Source organism: Choloepus didactylus, chromosome 15 (genome assembly GCF_015220235.1).
Source record: "Choloepus didactylus isolate mChoDid1 chromosome 15, mChoDid1.pri, whole genome shotgun sequence".
Taxonomy (NCBI): Eukaryota; Metazoa; Chordata; class Mammalia; order Pilosa; family Megalonychidae; genus Choloepus; species Choloepus didactylus.
The window spans coordinates 60,228,460-60,255,933 of record NC_051321.1 but is presented as its reverse complement, the minus strand read 5'-3'; the positions used below and the strand labels follow the sequence as shown (position 1 = coordinate 60,255,933).

Below are 27,474 nucleotides of genomic sequence, written 5' to 3'. Positions count from 1 at the left end.
ATCCACTCATCTGTTGAAGGACATTTGGGTTGTTTGCATCTCTTGGCAGTTGTAAATATTGCTGCTATGAACATATGGATATCCAGTTCTCCCAGCCCCATTTGCTGAAGAGACTGTTATGTCCCAGTTCAGTGGTTTTGGGAACCTTATCAAAGATTAGTCGACCTTACATCTGGGGGTTTATCTCCAAATTCTCAATTCGATTCCATTGGTCGTATGTCTATCTTTGTGCCAGTATCATGCTGTTTTGACTGCTGTGGCTTTATAGTAAGCTTCATAGTCAGGGAGTGTAAGTCCCCCCACTTGGTTTTTCTTTTTTAGAATGTTTTTAGTAATTTAAGACATCTTCCCCTTCCAAATAAATTTGATAACTAGCTTTTCCAAGTCTGCAAAGAAGGTTGTTGGAATTTTGATAGGAATTACATTGAATCTGTGGATGAGTTTGGATGGAATTGACATTTTAATGACGTTTAGCCTTCCTATCCATGAACAAGGAATATTTTTCCATCTTTTTAGGTTCCCTTCTATTTCTTTTAGTAAAGTTATGTAGTTTTCTATGCATAGGTCTTTTACATCCTTGGTACTAGGTTTATTCCTAGGTACTTGATTTTTTTAGGTGCTATTGAGAATGGAATCTTTTTCTTGAGTGTCTCTTCAGTTAAGTCATTTCTAATGTATAGGAATATTACTGAGTTATGTGTGTTAATCTTGTATCCCACTGCTTTGCTGAATTTATTAGCTCAAGTAGCTGTGTAGTAGATTTCTCAAGGTTTTCCAGATACAAGATCATATCATCTGCAAATAATGACAGTTTTACTTCTTCATTTCCAATTTGGATGCCTTTTATTTCTTTGTCTAGCCGTATTGCTCTGGCTAGCACTTCTAGCACAATGTTGTATAACACTGGTGACAGCGGGCATCCTTGTCTCTTTCCTGATCTTAGAGGGAAGGCTTTCATTCTCTCACCATTGAGTACTATGTTGGCTGTGGGTTTTTCATATAAGTCCTTTATCGTATTGAGGAAATTTCCTTCAATTCCTACCTTTTGAAGTGTTTTTATCAAAAAAGGGTGCTGGATTTTGTCAAATGTTTTTTCAGGATCTATTGAGATGATCATTTGATTTTTCCCTTTTGATTAGTTAATGTGTTGTATTACATTGATTGATTTTCTTCTGTTGAACCATCCTTGCATGCCTGGAATGAACCCCATTTGGTCATGCTGTATGATTTTTTTAATGTACCTTTGAATTCGATTTGAAATTATTTTGTTGAGAATTTTTGCATTTATGTTCATTAGGGAGTTGGCCTGTTCTTTTCCTTTCTTGTAGCACCTTTACCTGGGTTTGGTATTAGATTGATGTTAGCTTCATAAAATTAGTTAGGTAGTGTTCCATTTTCTTCCATGTTTTGAAAGAGTTTAAGTAAGTTTGCTGTCAGTTGTTTCTGGAAAGTTTGGTAGAGTTCCCCTGTGAATCCATCTGGCCCTGGGCATTTATTTGTAGGAAGCTTTTTGATGACTTATTGGATCTCTTTGCTTGTGATTGGTTGGTTGAGAGCTTCTGTTTCTTTTCTGGTCAGTCTAGGTTGTTCATGTGCTTCTAGGAAATTGTCTGTTTTCTAGGAAATGTCTATTACATTATCTAGTTTGTTGGCATACCATTGTTCATAGTATCCTCTTATACTTTTTTTAATTTCTTCGGGATCCGCAGTAATGTCGCCTCTCATTTATTGTTTTGTTTATTTGGGTCTTCTCTCTTTTTGATTTTGTCAGTCTAGCTAGGGGCTTGTCAATCTTGTTGATTTTCTCAAAGAACCAACTTTTGGTGTTATTTATTCTCTCTATTATTTTTTTCTCTATGTCATTTATTTCTGCTTTAATTTCTTCTACTTGGTTTAGGATTAGTATGCTTCTCATTTTCTAGCTTCTTCAGTTGTTCCGTTAGTTGTTTGATCTTAGCTCTTTCGTCTTTTTAATGCATGCATTTAGAGCTATAAATTTCCCTCTCAATACTGCCTTTGCTGTGTCCCGTAAGTTTTGATATGTTGTGTTTTCATTTTCATTTGTCTCTATACATTTAGCAGTTTTTATTGCTATTTCTTCTTTAACCCAGTGATTGTTTAGGAGTGTGTTGTGTAACTTCCAAATATTTGTGACTTTTCTAAGTTTCTGATGGTTATTGATTTCTGATTGTATTCCATTGTGATCAGAGAATGTGCTTTGAATAATTTCAATCTTTTTAAATTTTTTGAGGCTTGTTTTATGGCCCAACATATGCTCTATTCTGGAGAAAGTTCCATGAGCACTAGAGAAGAATGTGTATCCTGATGATTTGGGATGTAATGTTGTATATATCTCTGTTAATTCAAATTCATTTATCAGATTGTTTAGGTTTTCAGTTTCCTTATTGGTCATCTGTCTGGTTGATCTATTTATGAGACAGTGATGTTTTGAAGTCTCCCACAATTGTTGTGGAAACATCTATTGCTTCCTTCAGTTTTGCCAATGTTTGTTTCATGTATTTTGGGGCACCTTGATTGAGTTCATAGACATTTATGATTCTTAATTCTTGTTGAATTGTCCCTTTTATTAGTATATAGTGACCTTCTTTGTCTCTTATAACATCCTTGCATTTAAAGTCTGTTTTATCTGAGATTAATATTGCTTATTGCTGCTTTCTTTTGGCTGTAGCTTGCATGGGATATTTTTGTCCATCCTTTCACTTTCAGTTTCTTTGCATCCCTGTGCTAAAATGAGTCTCTTGTAAGCAACATATTGATGGTTCATATTTTTTAATCCATTCTGCCAATCTATATCTTTTAATTGGAGTGTTTATCCATTCACATTCAATGTTATTACTGTGAAGGCATTCCTTGAATGAGCCATCTTATACTTTGCTTTAGGTTTGTCAGAGATGTTTTTTCCCTGTCTCTGTTTCCTTTAATGTACCCTTACTAAATATCTTTAGTTCTGAACCCTTCTCCATACCTCTTTCTGTTTCTCTGTTGATAGGGCTTCCTTTAGTATCTCAAATAGGGCAGGTGTCTTGTTAGCAAATTCTCTCAGCATTTGTTTGTCTGTGAAGATTTTAAGCTCTCCCTCAAATTTGAAGGAGTGCTTTGCTGGATAAAGGATTTTTGGTTGGCAGTTTTTCTCTTTCAGAATTTTAAATGTCATACCAATGCGTTCTCGCTCCATGGTGGCTGCTTAGTGGTCACTGCTTAGTCTTATGTTGTTTGTATTGTATGTGGTAAATTGCTTCTCTCTTGCTGCTTTCAGAACTTGCTCCTTCTCTTCACATTTGACAGTCTCATCACAATATGTCTCAGAGCGGGTTTATTTGGATTTTTTCTGTTTGGAGTTTTTTGGGTGTCTCTGATTGTTGTTTAGAAGAGTTGGGAAATTTTCCCTAGTGATTTCTTCCTAGGCCTTTACCCTTCTCTTCCCCTTCTGGAACACCAGTGATTCTTATATTTGTGTGCTTTATGTTGTCCATCATTTCCTTGAGCTCCGTTTTGAATTTTTCAGTTTTTTTCTCCATTCTTTCTTTGTACTTTCACTTTGCATTCTGTACTCTTTCAGTTTGCTTATTCTTTCCTCAGCTTTCTCTAATCTAGTACTGTGTGTATCCAGAATCTTTTTAATTTGATCAACACTTTCTTTCATTTCCATAAAATCATCTGTTTTTATTGCCTCTTGCAAATTCTTCTTTATGCTTTTCTAGGGTCTTATTCATGTCCTTTATATCCTGTGCCATGATCTGGTTGTTTCTGATTACTTCTTTGATTAATTGCTCTAAGTACTGTGTTTCCTCTGATTTTTTTATTTTGGTGTTTGGCTTTGGGTTATCCGTATCGTCTGGTTTCTTCATATGCTTTAAAATTTTCTGTTCTTTATGGCTTCTTAGCATTTGCTTATCTTGATAGGGTTCTTTTAGGATATGCAGGCTTATTTTAACAATTGGCTATAATTTGTCAGAGCTGTAGCTTAGTTGAGTGCACTTTCCCTGATTTACCAGCAGTTGGTACCCGTGAGCCACCTATTACCCTCAAGCCAGTTCCCAACTTCCTGTATGCAGAGAGTGGGGTTCCAAATCTTGTGGTGGTCCAATCAGTGCACCAAATTTCCATGTGTAGTTGGTGCAGCCAGCCCTGAAGCTGGGGTGTGTGTCCTGTGCAGTTAGGGAGGGAAAGCGGCCTTAAGACTCAAATCTCCTAGCCGTTCCTGGAGACTTAAAGCTGTTGCATGAGTCCAACCCTTTGGCTCAAACTTCCCACAGTCTCTATCTGCCACGGCCCACAAGTCCCGGGACTGGTATGGGGCCCTTGCAACTTCTGTGCAGGACCCTGCCTCCAAACCGTGCTCTCCATGGGCCCCCACAGAGGGGAGACTGCGCAACGTCACAGGCGAGCGGAATCCCCTAGGGAAGCTCTCAGCTGCAGCGCTGCACAGGGGCATTCTCAGCCCACTGAGAAGATGGCTGTTTGGGTCATGGTTATTTCCAACTTCTGCGGACCTCCACCTTCCTACCTTTGGGACAGTTAGCTGCAGGTGTGCAAAAGACTGTCATCCACACCAGATACTGAGGCGGGGGCCCGGGGTGTGGAAGGCACCCCTACCGCGCTCGACTGTGTGGCTCTTGCTGCCGGATCCACAGCCACTTTTGGGGTTTTTTTAACTAATCCGTCTCCAAACGCTGACCCCCGGTTTCTCCCCACCATGGCATGGCTGCTGTTTCCCCAGCAGCGTCACTTGTTTCTGAACACAGACTCTCAGTTTCACCAAGTGCACAGTCCCTGTGGGTTTAACGGACCTTGTCCAGCCAGTACAACACTGAAAGTGGTATTCTGGAGCAGTTTGGGAGAAATATTTTGCTCTGCCTAATCCACCAACTATTTAGCTCTATTTTTAATCTTTTAATACCAAGAAGTTTGGGGGCTGGACTTGAATCATGTTGGAGGGGATCCCACCAGTGCAGTTAACATGGTGGCGGCCCGAGTATGCCCAGAGCCTTGGGCACCTGCGTGGGTTTCGCGTGAGTAAAGTTCTTGTCCTGACTACTGAGGTGGGCTGCTTGAAGAATCTAAACGTGATTTTAAAGGCTAGAGGAGTTTTAAAAACCCTTAACATTTTGCTCAAAAAAGAAAAAAGCAGCCCAGCTTATAACTAAAAAGGAAATCACTTTATTTTTACATCACTTGAGTCCTACAATGTCATAAAAAATTTCTACCTACCAAATGATACAAAAGGAATAAATAAAGAAAATGAAGAGCCATTTCAGGGTCTCCGTTTCTGTTCAGTGGAATTTCACAAATGAATATTTAATCCTTTCTGTAACTGTCGAATGTACGTACTGAATGGATTCTCATGTTTTCTTAGATTTTCTTAAACATACTATCAAATGTGATCTATTTTCTTGAAAAACCACTAGCAATTTTATTTGTGATTAATAAAATACGCCAGCTACAGTTAAAAACAGTGCTTTTGGTCATTTTTCAAAGTCCAAATCAGGTTTGCATAATAATAACCAACATGTGCCATGAATTCATTGAAGAACTTTATTGTTGTAACACATTTCAAACTCAGAATTCTATCAAATTCATGATTCTATGGATTTGGTGTTATTGTTTCTCCTTTATAGCAATAAGGAAATGGAGTTAGAGAGGAAGTTAAGTAGTCACTGAGTTACAGAGCTAGTGGGTGGCAGAACCCAAGCAGCCTGGCTCCAAATGCATTCATTAAAACCCTATGCGATATTGCTTTCCATATAGGAGAAATATTATAGTGAGCAGCAGAGTTGGGATTCACACTCAGGTTATTTTGTTTTGAAGGTCAAAATTATACTGTAACTATAAAGACTATACATGAATAATCCTAATATATGGATTAAATTTGTATAAAACTGATTTTGGTTCTGCACCTGCCAGATAATGTTAATTTCATTTACTTCTAAAGCCTCATAAAGAATAGAAACTACATAAATACTTTATTTCAAAAGGTTGTAGATCCTGTCTCATATAAGAAATAGAAATAACAAAGTTTAATAAAATAAGATCAGGGAATACAGGAAGCATGTTATTCCACCTAACGTTTAGACATGGTAAGATGCAAACGAAGAAGTGCCATTTTCTGACCTGATATGTTCTCTTTCATCTCCAACTTTACAACAGTAGTTGACATAAACAACTAGTTGTTCAATATGATTTCATTAAGAAAAGGTAGCTTTTGCTTTTTCTAAGGAACAACATGTAATATTTGGTTTTGTAGACAGCTCTTATTCTTATAGAGGTAAAATCACGTAAGTAATCAAGAAAATAAAAGGGAAAGCACCAAAACACATATAACAAACATACTTAACCAGAGCAAAGGAACAGAAAATGGTAATTATCCTTGCCTCACTCAGAACCTGTATCCCCTAAAAAAAGATGTGTACAAACAGACCAGGAGTGGTTAGTGGATAATACACTTAGCTATCAGACCTTTCATTCTTAATTATCAGCATGGGTTAAAAGGACTTTTGTCACTAAAAACAGATGTTATTAAAATACTTTTTGTACATTTCTTAAAAGCATTGAACAGCTTACCAGATAACAAAGAGCTGTCAAGTAAAAAAATATACCCAAAGACAGGAACCCAGAAAGTAATGTAGAATATCGAAGGCATTTTTGCCTAAAAGGATTTACTGAATGATTGGAACTTGAGCTAAAGTTTTTAGAGATTTGTGGGGAAAGGATATCAGAAGTCAGAGTCTGCTCAAGGTAGGGAGGCTAATAGGAGATTCTCTTCTGAGAAATCTGAAACTACAAAGGGCTAACAAACTATATCTTGGAATAAGAGTGTACCAGAACTAAGCCTACCCCACTCCTTCCACCCTTACAAATCTACAAGGATATGTGGGTTGGTACTTATAAAATAAAACAAAGAGAAAAAAATTATTGGAAATTGTAACCACAAATCAGCTTTCTTGTGGATTCATATTGTCTTGATTAAAAATCAAAAGCAAAAACAAAAACACTTCAAGCTTTGAATTTATAGTGATCTAAGACTGTCGGTATCACGCCATATACACGACGGAAACAAAAGCAACTCCTCACTGGAAAAATCCACTTTCATTCTAGCTCTCAAAAAATTCTCATAAAATTCCTCCAGCCCCTTTTCTAGTAAGGGGGCTAGAGAGTAAAAAATAACTCAACACAAGGAGACAAAGTATCATAACTGAGAACCAGCAGAAGACCACTAACAGTGAAAACGTTACATATGGGAATTATAAGACAAATTAACACAGAATAACTAAGAGTACTATAATAGCTAAGGAAATAAAAGACAAGTTGAGAAATATTTGCAGAAAAGAGTACTATTTTTTGGAAATAAGCAGAACTGGAAAATAACCAAATAGAACTTCTAAAAATAAAAAACAAATGGAAAAGTATGCTTTAAAAGCCATGGATAGTTAAAAGCTTATTAGACACCACTGAAAGGAACAGGCAAACTAGAAGTCAGGTCAGAAAAACTACAACACAGATAGCAGGAGACAAAGCAAGTAAAACAGCAAAATTTGTACAGTTATGTAGGAGAGTATGTTGAAGCCTAACATAAGTCTACAGAGTTATGCTAAAAAAGGAGAGGGCTACAGTAGTGAATAAAAACATGGGACATGGGGTCTAGTAGAATAGGCTGACATTAATCAAATAATTACATAAAATATATAAAATTACACCTGTGATAAATGAAATTAAGAATATTTACTAACTACTCTCCTCGACCTTAGATCCTGATTTTAGAGAGTCCTTCCATGAAAACATAAATAATATTTGAGATATGATCTGAATTAGTTATCCAGGAAAGTGTTCTAAACAGACAAAACAGTATTGACAGGGCATGAACAGGAGGAGACATGGTAGTTTTTAAGAGAATTACAGTGATAGATTAAGAATGATGAGGCAATGGAGAGTAGTGATGATTCATAAAGCTAGAAGGGCAAGACAGTATAGTTTTATCAATGACTATTTAGTCTTTTACCTAAGAGAAATGGGAAAACACAGACGGATTTTAATCCAAGGAAGTGAAAAACTGTATTTTCATTTTGAAAATACATTCCCAATAATCAACTGCCTCTTTTGGAAACCAAAGAACTTTGTGTATGCTTTTTAAATCCATTATGGAGTTATGTTAACTTCAAGTGTAAGTATAATATAATTAGTTAACAACAGCTGGTGCAAATGGTCATTGTGAATGGACTGTCCTAGTAATGGAGAACTTCCCTCTAATACTTAATGGAAGATAAAATTAAAACAATCAACAGTTAACTTTTTTTTAAATTTAGTCCAGTGAAATTTTACATTTTTAATTTCTTAGATCTAAAATTGTTTTTATGTTTCATTGTTTTAACATGTTTCATCTTTTTGTCTATTTTTCAGTTTATGATTTAAGATTTGTTACTATGTCTAACCTCCTGGATCTTTCTTCTGTTAGGCATTTCTTCAGTCTAACCATTTTTTTTCTTACTTTTTGTGTCAATCCAAAGATGTAATAATCTTATATCTTAACTTTTTATTTTATGTATTACAGTTGTGATGAACATGCTAAACTTCACTTTTATATAATTTTTTACATTTCATTTTTCTTCTAGTTTTAAAAATACCTTAATCATTTTAATTATCTTTTATATTTCCTTTCTTTTACCATTTTTGTTTAAAGTATTTTCAGTGTGAATTTTGGATTGCCTTAGTTTATTAATTTTATCACGTACTAATTTTTTAATTGAGTTGATTAGTATTATTTATATTCATTCTTTAAAATATTAACCCTCTTTAATTAAAAATAAAGACTGAAATGTCAGCACTTTAAGAATGATGAAGAATTTGTTGCAAAATCAAAAAACTAGTTATTCTCCTCTCTCATGTGTGCTTTCATATTCCAGCAGGCCTACTTTATAAAAAATTTTTTTTAATTGTGAAATAATTACAGGAAGTTGTCCAAAAAAAAATGCAGAGGGAGGTCCCTGTGCACCCTTCACCCAGTTTCCCTGAAATGTAACATCTGGTGTAAGTATATTGGAATATGAAAACAAAGAAATTGACATTGGTACAAACGAAAAAGCTTATTTCCAATTTCAACAATATTTTATACACTCATTTATTTGTGTGTGTCTGGATGTTATTCTATCACGTGTAGATTTGTGTAATCACTACCACAATAATGAAACAGAACTTTTCTAACACCACAAGGCTCCCTGTTGCCCAGCCCCATCACCAGTTTAAAAAACTGGAAACTGAGTCTAAAATGATTTACATAAAAAAAGATATACAACTTCTCTTAAAAGGGAAAGATCTGGGCAGTATGTAGAAGGTGAAACATAGGCCATAAGAAAAGAAAATATTTTTAGGAACAATTATGTGAAGTTGCTCAAAGAGAATTTTATACTAGTTTTGTGATGTATTCCATAGTTTAGAAGCATTTTAAAAATGATATATATTAATGTGTATTTATTTTATATTACTGTGGTGGTTTGAAGCTGTATGTACCCCAGAAAAACATGTTAAATGTATTCCATTCCTGAGGGTGTAGCCCATTGTAAGTAGGATCTATCTTTTTCTATTAAAGCAGTTTTATTCACACACCATACCGTCCATCCAATGTGTACATTCAGTGGCTCTCGATATAATCAGCGTTGTGCTTTCATCACTAGAGTCAATTATGGAGAATTTTCATTGCTCCAGAAAGAAACATCTCATACCGTTTATTCACACTTACCATGGGTGTGGTTCCTTTGTTACACCTGATGGAAGAATAATATAATATCGCTATTAACTATAGTCCACAGTTTACATTAGATCTATTTTGTCCCATATACCACCCTCTTAGCACCCTGTAATAGTGACATACTTTTGTTCTAGTTCATGGAAAAAACATTCCTTCTTGTTTTTAACCACCTGATTGTCCACAACAGGGTTCACTGTGTTATACATTCCTGTGTTTCGTACTCTAGTTTCCTTCCAGTGACATGTAACACTAACCTTTCCATTTCAACCAAACTCACACCCATGATTCAGCAGTGTTAATTAAACTCATAATAATGTGCTATCATCACCTTTATCCATTTACAATCAACTTTGTTAAAAATTCTGCACAAATTAACCATCAGCTCCCCATTCTTGACCAGAGTTTGCTCATAATATTTGGTTCATATTAGTGAGATTATACAATATTTCTTGTGTCTGCCTTATTTCACTCAGCATAATGTCCTCAAGGTTCATCCATGATGTCATATAAATAAGGACTTTATTACTTCTTACAGCTGAGTAATATTCCGTCATATGTATATACCATATTTTGATCATTCATCTGTTGATGGACACTTGGGTTTTTTCTATCTCTTGGCAACTGTGAATAATGCCACTATGAACATCGATGTGCAAATGTTTGTTCACGTCCCTGCTTGCAGTTCTTCTGGCTATATACCGAGTAATCGCATTTCCAGATCACATGGCAGTTGCATACTTGGCTTCCTGAGGAATCACCAAACTGTCTTCCACAGTGTCTATACCATTTTACATTTCTGTCAGCAGTGAATGAGTGTTTTTGTTTCTCCACATCTTCTTCAACACTTGTAGTTTTGTTTGTTTAATAGTGACCATACTAGTAGGTGCAAAATAGTAGCTCATTGTGGTTTAGATTTGTATTTCCCTGATAACTACTGATGCTGAGCATCTTTCCATGTGCATTTTTTTGCCGTCTGTATTTCCTCTTTGTAAAAATGTCTGTTTATGTCTTTTGCCCATTTTTTAATTGAGTTTTTTCTTTTTATCATTAAGTTGTAGGATTTGTTTATATATTCTGGATATTAAACCCTTATGGGATATGCGGTTTCCAAATATTTTCTCCCATTGAGTAAGCTGCCCTTTCACCTTTTTAACAAAGTATTTTGATACACAAAACTATTCAGTTGTGAAGAGGTACCATGTATTTGTTTTTTCTTTCATTGCTTGTGCCTTGGGTGTAAAGTCTAAGAACCCATTACCTACCAGCATATCTTGAAGATGCTTTCTCACATTTTCTTCTAGGAGATTTATGGTCCTGGCTATTACAATTAGGTCTCTAAATTTTGACTTTATTTTTGTATAAGGTGTGAGATGGGGTACTTTTTCATTCTTTTGCATATGGATATCCAGTTCTCCCAGCACCATTTGTTGAAGAGATTGTTCCTTCCCAGTTCAGTGGACTAGGCAGCCTTGTCAAAATCAATTGGCCTCTCATAAATGAATTAACATTTGTCTAGAACCTCCCACAGATGTATGCTGGCATTTGTTTTAATGCCACTGCCACAGCCTATCTGACCTCAGATGGCCTGTCATGCATTTGCCAGAGAACGAACAGTTTACAAGCTGCATCTCACAACGTCATGTTGTCAAGTTACAGAAGAATGGCTCTAGTAAAAATAACAGATTTTTAAAAATGTAACAAGTACCAACTGTGATTACGTTCATCTGTTTTGCTGACAGTAAGGTTTAACTAAATTTCTAATTAATAAAAGAGACCAAAAAATACTTAAAATTGGAAAAACTGGCTATAACAGATACATTTCTCAAAGGACTTTCAATAGAGTTTTTCAAGGGTTTCTGTAACCTTGCTCGACTGAAATGTAAAGGAAGTGGTATTGCCTCAGTTGATGGTCACTGATACCCTTAAAAATAAAGGGGCACAAAAGGACAAATATTATATGATGCCACTTATATGGACTATCTAGAATAAGAAATTTATAGAGTACATTTGAGTTTTCCAGGGGCTGGGGGAAGGGGATATGCAGAGTTAATGCTTAATAGGTACAGAGTTTCTGTTTGGGGTGATGAAAAAGTTTTGGTAATAGATGGTGGTGAAGGTAGCACAGCATTTTGAATTTAATAAATGCCACTGAATTGTATACCTACAAATAGTTAAAATGACAAATTTTGTTTATATATATATGTGCTATGTATGTATATATGAATATATATGCGTGTGTATCTATCTATATATCATACATCTGTATATCTATATATCTATAATTAACACCACTGCATTCTAAAAACAAGGGGAAAAAATCAATTGGCTGTAGGTATGAGGGCCTATTTCTGAATTTTCAGTTCAATTCCACTGGTTGATATATCTGTTCTTGTGCCAGTACCATGCTGTATTGACTACTGTACCTTTGTAATATGATTTAAAGTCAGGAATCCAACTATTTATTTTGCATCAAGATGTTTTTAACTATTTGGGGCCCCTTACCCTTCTACTTAAATTTGAAAATTGGCTTTTCCAGTTCTTCAAAGTAGGCTGTTAGAATTTTGATTGGGATTGTACTGATTTTATAAATGAATTTGAGTAGAACTGACATCTTAACAAAATTTAGTTTTACAATCCATGAACACAGAATGGGCTTCCGTTTATTTAGGTCTTCTTTGATTTCTTTTGGCAATGTTTTGTAGTTTTCTGAATACAGGTCCTTTACATCCTTAGTAAAGTTTATTCCTAGATATTTGTTTCTTTTAATTGCTATTATAAATGGAATTTTTTTCCTTTATTTCCTCCTAACATTGCTCATTAATAGTGCAAAGAAACACTACAGATTTTTGCATGTTGATCTTGTATCCTGCAACTTTGCTGAACTTGTCGATTAGCTCTAGGAGCTTTGTTATCGATTTTGGGGGACTTTCTAAATACAGGATCATATCTTCTGTAAACGTGAAAGTTTTATGTCTTCCTTTGCAATTTGGATACCTTTTGTTTCTTTTTCTTATCTAATTGCTCTACCTAGAACTTCTAGCACAATGTTGTATAACAGTGGTAACGATGGGCATCCTTGTCTTGTTCCCAATCTTAGAGGGAAAGTATTTCACCATTGAGTACCATGTTATCTATGGGTTTCCCATATGTGTCCTTGATCATGTTGAGGAAGTTTCCATCTATTCATATTTTTTTGAAGTTTTTTTTATCAAGAAACGATACTGGAATTTGTCAAATTCTTTTTCTGCATCAATTGAGATGATAATGTGGTTTTTTCACCTTTTGATTTTTAATATGGTGTAATATATTGATTTTCTTGTGTTGAACCACTCATGCATACCTGGAATTAAAATCCACTTGATCATGGGTTTAATTCTTTTAAAGTGCTGTTGGGTTTGATGTACAAGTATTTTGTTGAGGATTTTTGCATCTATATTCATTAGAGAGATTGGCCTGTAATTTTCTTTTCTTATATTATCTTTATCTGACTTTGGAGTTTAGCTGATGTTAGCTTCATAGAATGAGTTAGGTAGTGTTCTCTTCTCTTCAGTTTTTTGAAGAGTTTGAATAGGAATATTAATTCTTCTTGGAACACTTTGTAGAATTCACCTGTGAAGCAATCTGGTCATGGGTTTTTCTTTGTTGGGAAGTATTTGATGACAGATTCAATCTCTTTATTTGTGATATTTGGTATGTTGAGGTCTTCTATTTCTTCTAGAGTCAATGCAGGATGTTTGTGTGTTTCTAAGAAATTGTCCACTCTATCTAAGTTGGTCAGCATACAGTTGTTCACAGAATCCTCTTATGATCTTTTTTTCTTTCTGTGGGGTCAGTAGTAATCCCTTCCCTCTCATTTCTTATTTAATTTAATTGCATCTTCTCTATTTTTTTTTTTTGTCAGTCTTAACAAAGGCATTGTGAATTTTATTGATCTTGTTAAAGAGCCAACTTTTGGTTTTGCTGATTCTACTCTATTTGATCTCAATTTCATTCATTTCTGCTCTAATCTTTGTTATTTCTTTCCTTCTGCTTGCTTTGGGGTGAGTTTGCTATTCCTTTCTAGTTTCTCCAGGTGTGCAGTAAGGTCTTTGATATGAGCTCTTTCTTTCTTCTTAATGTAGGCATTTAGGGCTATAAATTTCCCTCTCAGCACTTCCTTTACTGCATCCAATCAGTTCTGCTATATTGTGTTCCTGTTTTCATTTGTCTCAAGATATTTGTTGTTTTCTTTTGCAATTTTTCTTTGACCTACTGATTATTTATGAGTGTGTTGTTTAACCTCCATATATTTGTGAATTTTCCAGTTCTTTGCCTATTATTGCTTTCAAGCTTTATTCAAATATGATCACCAAAAGTGCTTTGCATAATTTCAGTCTTTTTATATTTATTCATACCTGTTTTGTGACCCAATATGTGGTCTGTCCTGGAGAATGATCCATGCACACTTGGGAAGAAGGCATATATATCCTGCTGTTTGGGGGTGCAATGTTCTGTATATATCTGTTAGATCTAGTTCATTTATCTTAAGTTTCTCTGCTTAGTTCATTGACATATTAGTGATGTTCTCTGTTTCCTTATTGATCCTCTGTCTAGATATTCTATCTATTGATGAAAGCGGTGTATTGAAGTCTCCAACTATCATTGAAGAGATGACTATTACTCCCTTCAGTTTTGCCAGTTCTTGCCTCATTTATTTCAGTTCACCCTGGTTAGGTTCACAAATATTTATGATTGTTACTTTTTGATGGACTGCTCCTTTCATTAATATATAGTGTCCTTCTTTGTCTCATAACATTTTGCATTTAAAGCCTATTTCATCTGATGTATGTATAGCTATCCCAAGTCTTTTGGGGTTACTGTTTGCATGGAGTATCATTTCAGTTACCCTTACTGAAAATCTTCATTTCTAAGCTCTCTCCCAATCCTCTCTCTCCTTTCCCTATCAACTTACAGAACTCTCTTTAGTATTTCTTGTAGGGGAGGTCCCTTATTAACAAACAGTCTGTTTTTGTTTATCTGTGAATATTTTAAATTCTCCCTTGTTTTTGAAGGATAGTTTTGGTGGATAAAGAATTCTTAGCTGGCAGTTTTTCTCTTTCAGTACCTTCAACATGTCACGCCAATGTCTTCTCACCTCCATGGATTCTGGTGAGAAATCGCAAGTTAGTCTTACTGAGGGTCCCTTGTATGGGATGAGTTGATTTTCTCATGCTGCATTCTGAATTCTCTTTATCTTTGTCAGTTTACAATCTGATTAGTACATGTCTTGGAGTAGGTCTATTTGCATTTATTCTGTTGAGAGTATATAGCGCTTCTTGCATATGTATATTCATTCTTTCATAAGTGTTAGGAAGCTTTCGGCCGTTATTTCCTCAGATATTCTTTATGTCTCTTTTCCCTTCTCTTCTCCTGCTGTGAGACCCATGAACTGTGTGTGCGCTTTGTGCTGTCATTCAATTCCCTGAGATCTTGCTTAATTTTTTCCATTCCTTTCTCTGTATGTTCTTTTGTCTATTTGATTTTGGAAGTCATCTTTTCTGGATCGCTGATCCTGTTTTGCCTTTTCAAACCTGATGCTATATGCCTCTAGCATAGTTTTAATCTCATCTATTATTAGCCTTTTATTCCCATAAGTTATAGGAGAACTTGCATGCTTTCAAATTCTTCTTTATGCTCACCCAGTGTCTTCTTAGTATCCTTTATCTCTTCTTGCATATTTTCCTTCATCTCCTTGAATTGATTTTGGTTTGTTTGAACATCATTGATTAATTGTTCTGAATTCTGTATCTCCTCCCAGTTTCTAATTTGTTACTTTGAATGGGCCATAACCTCATTTTTTAAATGGCTCATAATTTTTTGCTGATATCTGGGCATCTGATTATTTTGATGAGATTATTCTGATGGTTGGTTTCTCTTTCTACTAGGATTTTGTTATTGATTTGGTTTCTGTTAAGGCTCTTCTTTGACACTTGGTTTGACAGTATTTCCTGCACAAAATGGAGCCAGGCACTCACACTGGGGACACAGAGCAGTTCAAAAATGCCCTGTGGAGAGGGCGGGGCAAGATGGCAGACTGGTGAGCTGTAAGTTTTAGTTACTCCTCCAGGAAAGTAGGTAAAAAGCCAGGAACTGCATGAACTGGACACCACAGAGCAATCTGTCTTTGGGCATACTTCATACAACACTCATGAAAACGTGGAACTGCTGAGATCAGCGAAATCTGTAAGTTTTTGCGGCCAGGGGACCCGCGCCCCTCCCTGCCAGGCTCAGTCCCGGGGGAGGAGGGGCTGTCAGCTCCGGGAAGGAGAAGGGAGAACTGCAGTGGCTGCTCTTATTGGAAACTCATTCTACTGATTCAAACTCCAACCATAGATAGACTGAGACCAGACACCAGAGACTCTGAGAGCAGCCAGCCCAGCAGAGAGGAGACAGGCATAGAAAAAAAACAACTCAAAAAACTCCAAAATAAAAGCAGAGGATTTTTGGAGTTCTGGTGAACACAGAAAGGGGAAGGGCGGAGCTCAGGCCTTGAGGCGCATAGGCAAATCCCGAAGAAAAGCTGATCTCTCTGCCCTGTGGACCTTTCCTTAATGGCCCTGGTTGCTTTGTCTATTAGCATTTCAATAACCCATTAGATCTCTGAGGAGGGCAGTTTTTTGTTTTTTTTTTTATTTGTTTGTTTTTTGTTTTTTTTTTTTTAAATCCTTTTTTCTTTTTCTAAAACAATTACTCTAAGAAGCCCAATACAGAAAGCTTCAAAGAATTGCTATTTGGGCACGTCAAGTCAAGAGCAGAACTAAGAGAGCTCTGAGACAAAAGGCAATAATCCAGTGGCTGAGAAAATTCACTAAACAACACAACTTCCCAAGAAAAGGGGGGTGTCCGCTCACAGCCACCATCCTGGTGGACAGGAAACACTCCTGCCCATCACCAGCCCCATAGCCCAGAGCTGCCCCAGACAACCCAGTGTGACGGAAGTGCTTCAAATAACAGGCACACACCACAAAACTGGGTGTGGACATTAGCCTTCCCTGCAACCTCAGCTGAATGTCCCAGAGCTGGGAAGGTGGAGCAGTGTGAATTAACAAAGCCCCATTCAGCCATCATTTGAGCAGACTGGGAGCCTCCCTACACAGCCCAGCAGCCCAGAACTGCCCTGGGGGGACGGCACTCACCTGTGACATAGCACAGTCATCCCTCAACAGAGGACCCGGGGTGCACAGCCTGGAAGAGGGGCCCAATTGCAAGTCTCAGGAGACATACGCCAATACCAAAGACTTGTGGGTCAGTGGCAGAGACAAACTGTGGCAGGACTGAACTGAAGGATTAGACTATTGCAGCAGCTTTAAAACTCTAGGATCATCAGGGAGATTTGATTGTTAGGGCCACCCCCCCTCCCCGACTGCCCAGAAACACGCCCCACATACAGGGCAGGCAACACCAACTACACACGCAAGCTTGGTACACCAATTGGGCCCCACAAGACTCACTCCCCCACTCACCAAAAAGGCTAAGCAGGGGAGAACTGGCTTGTGGAGAACAGGTGGCTCGTGGACACCACCTGCTGCTTAGTTAGAGAAAGTGTACTCCACGAAGCTGTAAATCTGATAAATTAGAGATAAGGACTTCAATAGGTCTACAAACCCTAAAAGAACCCTATCAAGTTCAGCAAATGCCACGAGGCCAAAAACAACAGAAAATTATAAAGCATATGAAAAAACCAGACGATATGGATAACCCAAGCCCAAGCACCCAAATCAAAAGACCAGAAGAGTCACAGCACCTAGAGCAGCTACTCAAAGAACTAAAGATGAACAATGAGACCATAGTACGGGATATGAAGGAAATCAAGAAGACCCTAGAAGAGCATAAAGAAGACATTGCAAGACTAAATAAAAAAATGGATGATCTTATGGAAATTAAAGAAACTGTTGACCAAATTAAAAAGATTCTGGACACTCATACTACAAGACTAGAGGAAGTTGAACAACGAATCAGTGACCTGGAAGATGACAGAATGGAAAATGAAAGCATAAAAGAAAGAATGGGGAAAAAAATTGAAAAACTCGAAATGGACCTCAGGGATATGATAGATAATATGAAACGTCCGAATATAAGACTCATTGGTGTCCCAGAAGGGGAATAAAAGGGTAAAGGTCTAGGAAGAGTATTCAAAGAAATTGTTGGGGAAAACTTCCCAAATCTTCTAAACAACATAAATACACAAATCATAAATGCTCAGCGAACTCCAAATAGAATAAATCCAAAAAAACCCACTCCAAGACATATACTGATCACACTGTCAAACATAGAAGAGAAGGAGCAAGTTCTGAAAGCAGCAAGAGAAAAGCAATTCACCACATACAAAGGAAACAGCATAAGACTAAGTAGTGACTACTCAGCAGCCACCATGGAGGCGAGAAGGCAGTGGCACGATATATTTAAAATTCTGAGTGAGAGGAATTTCCAGCCAAGAATACTTTATCCAGCAAAGCTCTCCTTCAAATTTGAGGGAGAGCTTAAATTTTTCACAGACAAAGAAATGCTGAGAGAATTTGCTAACAAGAGACCTGCCCTACTGGAGATACTAAAGGGAGCCCTACAGACAGAGAAACAAAGACAGGACAGAGAGACTTGGAGAAAGGTTCAGTACTAAAGAGATTCGGTTTGGGTACAATAAAGGATATTAATAGAGAGAGGGAAAAATATGGCAAACATAAACCAAAGGATAAGATGGCCGATTCAAGAAATGCCTTCACGGTTTTAACGTTGAATGTAAATGGATTAAACTCCCCAATTAAAAGATATAGATTCGCAGAATGGATCAAAAAAAATGAACCATCAATATGTTGCATACAAGAGACTCATCTTAGACACAGGGACACAAAGAAACTGAAAGTGAAAGGATGGAAAAAAATATTTCATGCAAGCTACAGCCAAAAGAAAGCAGGTGTAGCAATATTAATCTCAGATAAAATAGACTTCAAATGCAGGGATGTTTTGAGAGACAAAGAAGGCCACTACATACTAATAAAAGGGGCAATTCAGCAAGAAGAAATAACAATCGTAAATGTCTATGCACCCAATCAAGGTGCCACAAAATACATGCGAGAAACACTGGCAAAACTAAAGGAAGCAATTGATGTTTCCACAATAATTGTGGGAGACTTCAACACATCACTCTCTCCTATAGATAGATCAACCAGACAGAAGACCAATAAGGAAATTGAAAACCTAAACAATCTCATAAATGAATTAGATTTAACAGACATATACAGAACATTACATCCCAAATCACCAGGATACACATACTTTTCTAGTGCTCACGGAACTTTCTCCAGAATAGATCATATGCTGGGACATAAAACAAGCCTCAATAAATTTAAAAAGATTGAAATTATTCAAAGCACATTCTCTGACCACAATGGAATACAATTAGAAGTCAATAACCATCAGAGACTTAGAAAATTCACAAATACCTGGAGGTTAAACAACACACTCCTAAACAATCAGTGGGTTAAAGAAGAAATAGCAAGAGAAATTGCTAAATATATAGAGACGAATGAAAATGAGAACACAACATACCAAAACCTATGGGATGCAGCAAAAGCAGTGCTAAGGGGGAAATTTATAGCACTAAACGCATATATTAAAAAGGAAGAAAGAGCCAAAATCAAAGAACTAATGGATCAACTGAAGAAGCTAGAAAATGAACAGCAAACCAATCCTAAACCAAGTACAAGAAAAGAAATAAGAAGGATTAAAGCAGAAATAAATGACATAGAGAACAAAAAAACAATAGAGAGGATAAATATCACCAAAAGTTGGTTCTTTGAGAAGATCAACAAGATTGACAAGCCCCTAGCTAGACTGACAAAATCAAAAAGAGAGAAGACCCATATAAACAAAATAATGAATGAAAAAGGTGACATAACTGCAGATCCTGAAGAAATTAAAAAAACTATAAGAGGATATTATGAACAACTGTATGGCAACAAACTGGATAATGTTGAAGAAATGGACAATTTCCTGGAAACATATGAACAACCTAGACTGACCAGAGAAGAAATAGAAGACCTCAACCAACCCATCACAAGCAAAGAGATCCAATCAGTCATCAAAAATCTTCCCACAAATAAATGCCCAGGGCCAGATGGCTTCACAGGGGAATTCTACCAAACTTTCCAGGAAGAACTGACACCAATTTTACTCAAACTCTTTCAAAACATTGAAAAAAATGGAACACTACCTAACTCATTTTATGAAGCTAACATCAATCTAATACCGAAACCAGGCAAAGATGCTACAAAAAAGGAAAACTACCGGCCAATCTCCCTAATGAATATAGATGCAAAAATCCTCAACAAAATACTTGCAAATCGAATCCAAAGACACATTAAAAAAATCATACACCATGACCAAGTGGGGTTCATTCCAGGCATGCAAGGATGGTTCAACATAAGAAAAACAATCAATGTATTACAACACATTAAAAACTCGAAAGGGAAAAATCAATTGATCATCTCAATAGATGCTGAAAAAGCATTTGACAAAATCCAACATCCCTTTTTGATAAAAACACTTCAAAAGGTAGGAATTGAAGGAAACTTCCTCAACATGATAAAGAGCATATATGAAAAACCCACAGCCAGCATAGTACTCAATGGTGAGAGACTGAAAGCCTGCCCTCTAAGATCAGGAACAAGACAAGGATGCCCGCTGTCACCACTGTTATTCAACATTGTGCTGGAAGTGCTAGCCAGGGCAATCCGGCAAGACAAAGAAATAAAAGGCATCCAAATTGGAAAAGAAGAAGTAAAACTGTCATTGTTTGCAGATGATATGATCTTATATCTAGAAAACCCTGAGAAATCGACGATACACCTACTAGAGCTAATAAACAAATTTAGCAAAGTAGCAGGATACAAGATTAATGCACATAAGTCAGTAATGTTTCTATATGCTAGAAATGAACAAACTGAAGAGACACTCAAGAAAAAGATACCATTTTCAATAGCAACTAAAAAAATCAAGTACCTAGGAATAAACTTAACCAAAGATGTAAAAGACCTATACAAAGAAAACTACATAACTCTACTAAAAGAAATAGAAGGGGACCTTAAAAGATGGAAAAATATTCCATGTTCATGGATAGGAAGGCTAAATGTCATTAAGATGTCAATTCTACCCAAACTCATCTACAGATTCAATGCAATCCCAATCAAAATTCCAACAACCTACTTTGCAGACTTGGAAAAGCTAGTTATCAAATTTATTTGGAAAGGGAAGATGCCTCGAATTGCTAAAGACACTCTAAAAAAGAAAAACGAAGTGGGAGGACTTACACTCCCTGACTTTGAAGCTTATTATAAAGCCACAGTTGCCAAAACAGCATGGTACTGGCACAAAGATAAACATATAGATCAATGGAATCGAATTGAGAATTCAGAGATAGACCCTCAGATCTATGGCCGACTGATCTTTGATAAGGCCCCCAAAGTCACCGAACTGAGCCATAATGGTCTTTTCAACAAATGGGGCTGGGAGAGTTGGATATCCATATCCAAAAGAATGAAAGAGGACCCCTACCTCACCCCCTACACAAAAATTAACTCAAAATGGACCAAAGATCTCAATATAAAAGAAAGTACCATAAAACTCCTAGAAGATAATGTAGGAAAACATCTTCAAGACCTTGTATTAGGCGGCCACTTCCTAGACTTTACACCCAAAGCACAAGCAACAAAAGAGAAAATAGATAAATGGGAACTCCTCAAGCTTAGAAGTTTCTGCACCTCAAAGGAATTTCTCAAAAAGGTAAAGAGGCAGCCAACTCAATGGGAAAAAATTTTTGGAAACCATGTATCTGACAAAAGACTGATATCTTGCATATACAAAGAAATCCTACAACTCAATGACAATAGTACAGACAGCCCAATTATAAAATGGGCAAAAGATATGAAAAGACAGTTCTCTGAAGAGGAAATACAAATGGCCGAGAAACACATGAAAAAATGTTCAGCTTCACTAGCTATTAGAGAGATGCAAATTAAGACCACAATGAGATACCATCTAACACCGGTTAGAATGGCTGCCACTAAACAAACAGGAAACTACAAATGCTGGAGGGGATGTGGAGAAACTGGGACTCTTATTCATTGTTGGTGGGACTGTATAATGGTTCAGCCACTCTGGAAGTCAGTCTGGCGGTTCCTTAGAAAACTAGATATAGAGCTACCATTCGATCCAGCGATTGCACTTCTCGGTATATACCCGGAAGATCGGAAAGCAGTGACACGAACAGATATCTGCACGCCAATGTTCATAGCAGCATTATTCACAATTGCCAAGAGATGGAAACAACCCAAATGTCCTTCAACAGATGAGTGGATAAATAAAATGTGGTATATACACACGATGGAATACTACGCGGCAGTAAGAAGGAACGATCTGGTGAAACATATGACAACATGGATGAACCTTGAAGACATAATGCTGAGCGAAATAAGCCAGGCACAAAAAGAGAAATATTATATGCTACCACTAATGTGAACTTTGAAAAATGTAAAACAAATGGTTTATAATGTAGAATGTAGGGGAACTAGCAGTAGAGAGCAATTAAGGAAGGGGGAACAATAATCCAAGAAGAACAGATAAGCTATTTAACGTTCTGGGGATGCCCAGAAATGACTATGGTCTGTTAATTTCTGATGGATGTAGTAGGAACAAGTTCACTGAAATGTTGCTATATTATGTAACTTTCTTGGGGTAAAGTAGGAACATGTTGGAAGTTAAGCAGTTATCTTAGGTTAGTTGTCTTTTTCTTACTCCCTTGTTATGGTCTCTTTGAAATGTTCTTTTATTGTATGTTTGTTTTCTTTTTAACTTTTTTTTTCATACAGTTGATTTAAAAAAGAAGGGAAAGTTAAAAAAAGAAAGAAAGAAAGAAAAAAGACAAACAAGGAAAAAAAAAAAAAAGATGTAGTGCCCCCTTGAGGAGCCTGTGGAGAATGCAGGGGTATTCGCCTACCCCACCTCCATGGTTGCTAACATGACCACAGACATAGAGGACTGGTGGTTTGATGGGTTGAGCCCTCTACCGTAGGTTTTACCCTTGGGAAGACGGTTGCTGCAAAGGAGAGGCTAGGCCTCCCTGTATTTGTGCCTAAGAGTCTCCTCCTGAATGCCTCTTTGTTGCTCAGATGTGGCCCTCTCTCTCTGGCTAAGCCAACTTGAAAGGTGAAATCACTGCCCTCCCCCCTACGTGGGATCAGACACCCAGGGAAGTGAATCTCCCTGGCAACGTGGAATATGACTCCCGGGGAGGAATGTAGACCCGGCATCGTGGGATGGAGAACATCTTCTTGACCAAAAGGGGGATGTGAAAGGAAATGAAATAAGCTTCAGTGGCAGAGAGATTCCAAAACGAGCCGAGAGATCACTCTGGTGGGCACTCTTACGCACACTTTAGACAACCTTTTTTAGGTTCTAAAGAATTGGGGTAGCTGGTGGTGGATACCTGAAACTATTAAACTACAACCCAGAACCCATGAATCTCGAAGACAGTTGTATAAAAATGTAGCTTATGAGGGGTGACAATGGGATTGGGAAAGCCATAAGGACCAAACTCCACTTTGTCTAGTTTATGGATGGATGTGTAGAAAAGTAGGGGAAGGAAACAAACAGACAAAGGTACCCAGTGTTCTTTTTTACTTCAATTGCTCTTTTTCACTCTAATTATTATTCTTGTTATTTTTGTGTGTGTGCTAATGAAGGTGTCAGGGATTGATTTAGGTGATGAATGTACAACTATGTAATGGTACTGTAAACAATCGAAAGTACAATTTGTTTTGTATGACTGCGTGGTATGTGAATATATCTCAATAAAATGAAGATTTAAAAAAAAAAAAAAAAAAATGCCCTGTGGAAAGGGTCAGGAAAGACACCAAAAAGCCTTTTTGTTTAGCTCTGCAAGGTTGTGTTTTTTCCAGCAGATGGCACTCTTCACCAAGAAGCCTTTTTGATGGCTCTCTAAAGGTACACTTTCCTGGACAGTCCAGCACATGGTGCTCTAAGAAGGCAGGGTATTTTTTGCCCTCTGGCGACTCTGCCTCTGACAGGGTCAAAACAAGAGCACAGCAGTGCTTGTATGGGACAAGCTAAAGCAACAGGGCCCAGCAGTCTAAATTAGCAGGCCATTATATAGGTCAGTACTGGGCTTGATTCCCCTCTGTTCTTAGGGAGGAAGACTTTTTGCAACACACCCAACAGTAAAGGACCAGGCTGACTTAAAACTATTTGCCTGAAGGGTAGGGGGTGGGTGCTAGAAGCTATGTCTGCATAAGTTACTTGCAGTTTTTTACCACAGTTTCTTAGTCTCTTCATCCTACTCTTCCCTGGGTTCTGTACAGTACTCCCCTGGTCTTCAGAGCCTCGGAACAGATGTTTCAGACATTTTCTGTCTGTCCACTAGCTGTTTTTGGAAGAGGAGTAAACCCTTTAACTCTCTATTCTGCCATCTTCCTAGAAGTCTCTTCTGTAAGGAGGACCTTCAGACGAGGCTGTCAGTTAAGGAGTGACTCACCTTATACAAGCTGGGACTTCATTCTACTATTGGAGTCCTTTATAAATGGAATGTATACACAGAGGGGAGAGGGAGGAAGAGAGAGAGGTGGATGGATAGGGGTGAGGACAAAAAGGCTTGGGCAAAAGAAGATGAAATTGGGAGGCAGAGCAAAATGGCAGCATAGAGGTATGGAATTTAGTCGTCTAGAGCAACTAGTAAATAATTTGGAACAACCATTGGCAGACATCTGTGAATTGGCACACATCGTATGCCAGCCTGGAATGGGTGGAATGGCTCACATTGTAGCACAAAATCGTTAGTAAATCTCTGCAAACCTGGAGCTGGTGTCTCTCCCCCCTCAGACAGGGCAGGCTGACCTGAAACACTGCCATGTGGACAAAAGAAACAGGTTACAGGGAAAGTAACTCAACCAAGCTCCAACTGCAGTTTTAGTTACCAAATTTGGAATACTGAATACAAGCTACAAGCACAGATAATCCCAGAAAAGGCAGGAAAGGAAACAGGTTCCTTTCAGGAAAGTGGAGGCAGGGCTGATGGGGAAAAAAAAAAAATACATACATAAATTAAAACAGAGGCTTTGGAGTCAGCTGAGTTCAGAATACTGGAAGACGGCTGTGTCCGAAGAAAATGGGCAGCGAGAACTGCCTACCAATTCCGGTAGACTGGCGAAACTGAGAGTCTGGGGACTGGCTCTGAAAAGGTGCTTTTGTTCCTTTTCCTTTTTTCTTTTCTTTTTTTTTCTTTTTTTTTTAATCTCACTCTAATTAGCCCATTAGAGAAAGCCTCAGGCATTTTCAATTGACACAGACAAGGGTTAAGTAAAGAGAATCAGAAGACAAAGGAGGATTTCAAGTGGAGAAGATAACTCACTAGTGGGTGTATCTTCTCTAAGAGGAGGAGGGACTGGACCAGCTCAAGTGGCTGCCCTCCCTCAGAGAATTCAGACCCCAGGGTCTGGGAGAAAACAAACAAACAAACCAGAAACAACTTCAGCTTAGCTTCTGACACCTTCAGCCCCTGGCCAGGATAGGGTCTGCTCAGAATTAAAGGGACCACGTCTCTTTACCAGTGGGGAGCTGTAGGCTGACAAGCACCACCTGCTGGGCAGGATAGGAAAAGCAGAGTCTAGAGGCCTCACGGGAAGGTCTCTAAATCTTGCCCTCACCCTCAGGGAAACCTAATACTGAATACATCCTACTCCTGGGACCTTGAGCCCCTCTGGTCTGACAAAACTGGTTGGGTTAATCAAGGAAACCAGATGCCTAGACACCAGAAAACTACAAATGACAATAGGAAAAACAAACATATGGCCCAGTCAAAGGAACAAACTTACCCTTCAGCTGAGATGCACGAATTGAAACAAGTAATTAAAGATTTTCAAGTATATACGCTAAATCAATTCAAAAACCAATTCAATGAGTTGAGGGACAATATGGCAAAAGAGATGAAGAATATAAAGAAGACATTGGGCAAACATAAGGAAGAACTTGAAAGTTTGAAAAAACAATTGGCAGAATAAGAGATGAGGGACACAATGGGGACATACAGCAGCAGATTTGAAGAGGCAGAAGCAAAGATTGATGAACTGGAGAAAGGACATCTGAAACCCTACACACCAAAGAACAGATGGGGAAAAGAATGGAGAAATATGAGTGACATCTCAGGGAACTGAGTGACAGCAGGAAGCACATGAATGTTTCCCAGAAGTAGAAGAGAAGAGAAAAGGGGCAGAAGCAATAATAGAAGAAATAATCAATGAATATTTCCCATCTCTTATGAAAGACATAAAATTAGAGATCCAAGAAGTGCAGCTTACCCCAAACAGAACAGATCCAAATAGACTTATGCCAAGACACTTAATAAGCAGATTATCAAATGTCAAAGTCAAAGAGAGAATTCTGGAAGCAGCAAGAGAAAAGCGATCCATCACATACAAGGGAAGATCGATAAGAGTATGTGCAGATTTCTCAGTAGAAACCATGGAGGCGAGAAGGCAGTGTTATAATCATGTTTAAGATACTTAAAGAAAAGCCAGCAACCAAGATTTTTATATCTGGCAAAACTGTCTTTCAAATATGAGGGACAGCTTAAAATATATCAGACAGACACTGAGTTTGTGAATAAGATATTTTCTCTACAGGAAATACTAAAGGGAGCACTACAAACAGGAAAAGACAGGAGAGAGAGACTTGGAGCTGGGGTTAACAGTAACATTGTAAAATACTCCCATTAGATGTAACAAAGGCAATATACCAAAAGTAAATGTCTATGGGGGGTGGTACGGGAAAGGTATGTGATTCTTGGTGGTAGTGGTGGTGTTGACTGACCTTATCTCCATATTTTATTTTATTTTTACTTTTCCTTTTATCCTTTTTATTATTTTTTATTCTTTTTTTGAGTCATGAATATGTGTATGTGCTCATGTGATGAATGCACAACTATATGATGATACTGTAAACAACTGAATATACACTGTAGATGATTCTGTGGTATTTGAATATATCACTATAAAATTGCAGGGAAAAAAAAAATAACCAGAGGGACACAAGTACTGGAGAGAACTTGGAGAGAGAGATATATGTATTCACTGTTGGTGGAGAAGTAGAATGGTATAGCCTATCTGGAGGACAGTGTGGTGGTTCCATAAGAAGCTAGGTATGTGGGTGTCACAAGGTCCTGCAAACTCATTATGGAGTATATACTTGGAAGATCAGAGAGCAGGGACTCGAATGGACGTTTACACACTGGTGTATGTGACAGCAGTATTCATGATTTGCAGTGGATGGAGGAGGCCTAAAGGTACATCAGCTGGTGAACAGAATGGTGAACTGTGTTGGATGCATACAATAGAATATTGAGCCTATACAAGAAGGAATGAAGCTCTGAGACACGCAGCTAGGTGAATGGATCTTGAGTACAGCATTTTGAGTGAAGCATGACAGAAATGAGAGGACAAACATTAAAATGTCTCTCTAATATGGACTAACTATAATGTGTAAACTCTGAGAACTGAATCTTAGAGCACAGCTTATCAACGGAACGCTTACTGTAATGGTCCCTTGATTGTAAGCTCTTAGAGCAGTCACATCTATTCCTGAGCTGTAATGGTTATCTTGAATCCTGAGAT

General features: G+C 37.5%; 1 protein-coding gene across 2 annotated transcripts in view; it reads left to right on the top strand.

The window, feature by feature from the left end:
- The window catches only part of JMJD1C (jumonji domain containing 1C), a 424,199-nt gene that overhangs the window by 246,262 nt on the left and 150,463 nt on the right, over nt 1-27,474 (top strand). The gene's annotated exons all lie outside the window — the stretch shown is intronic.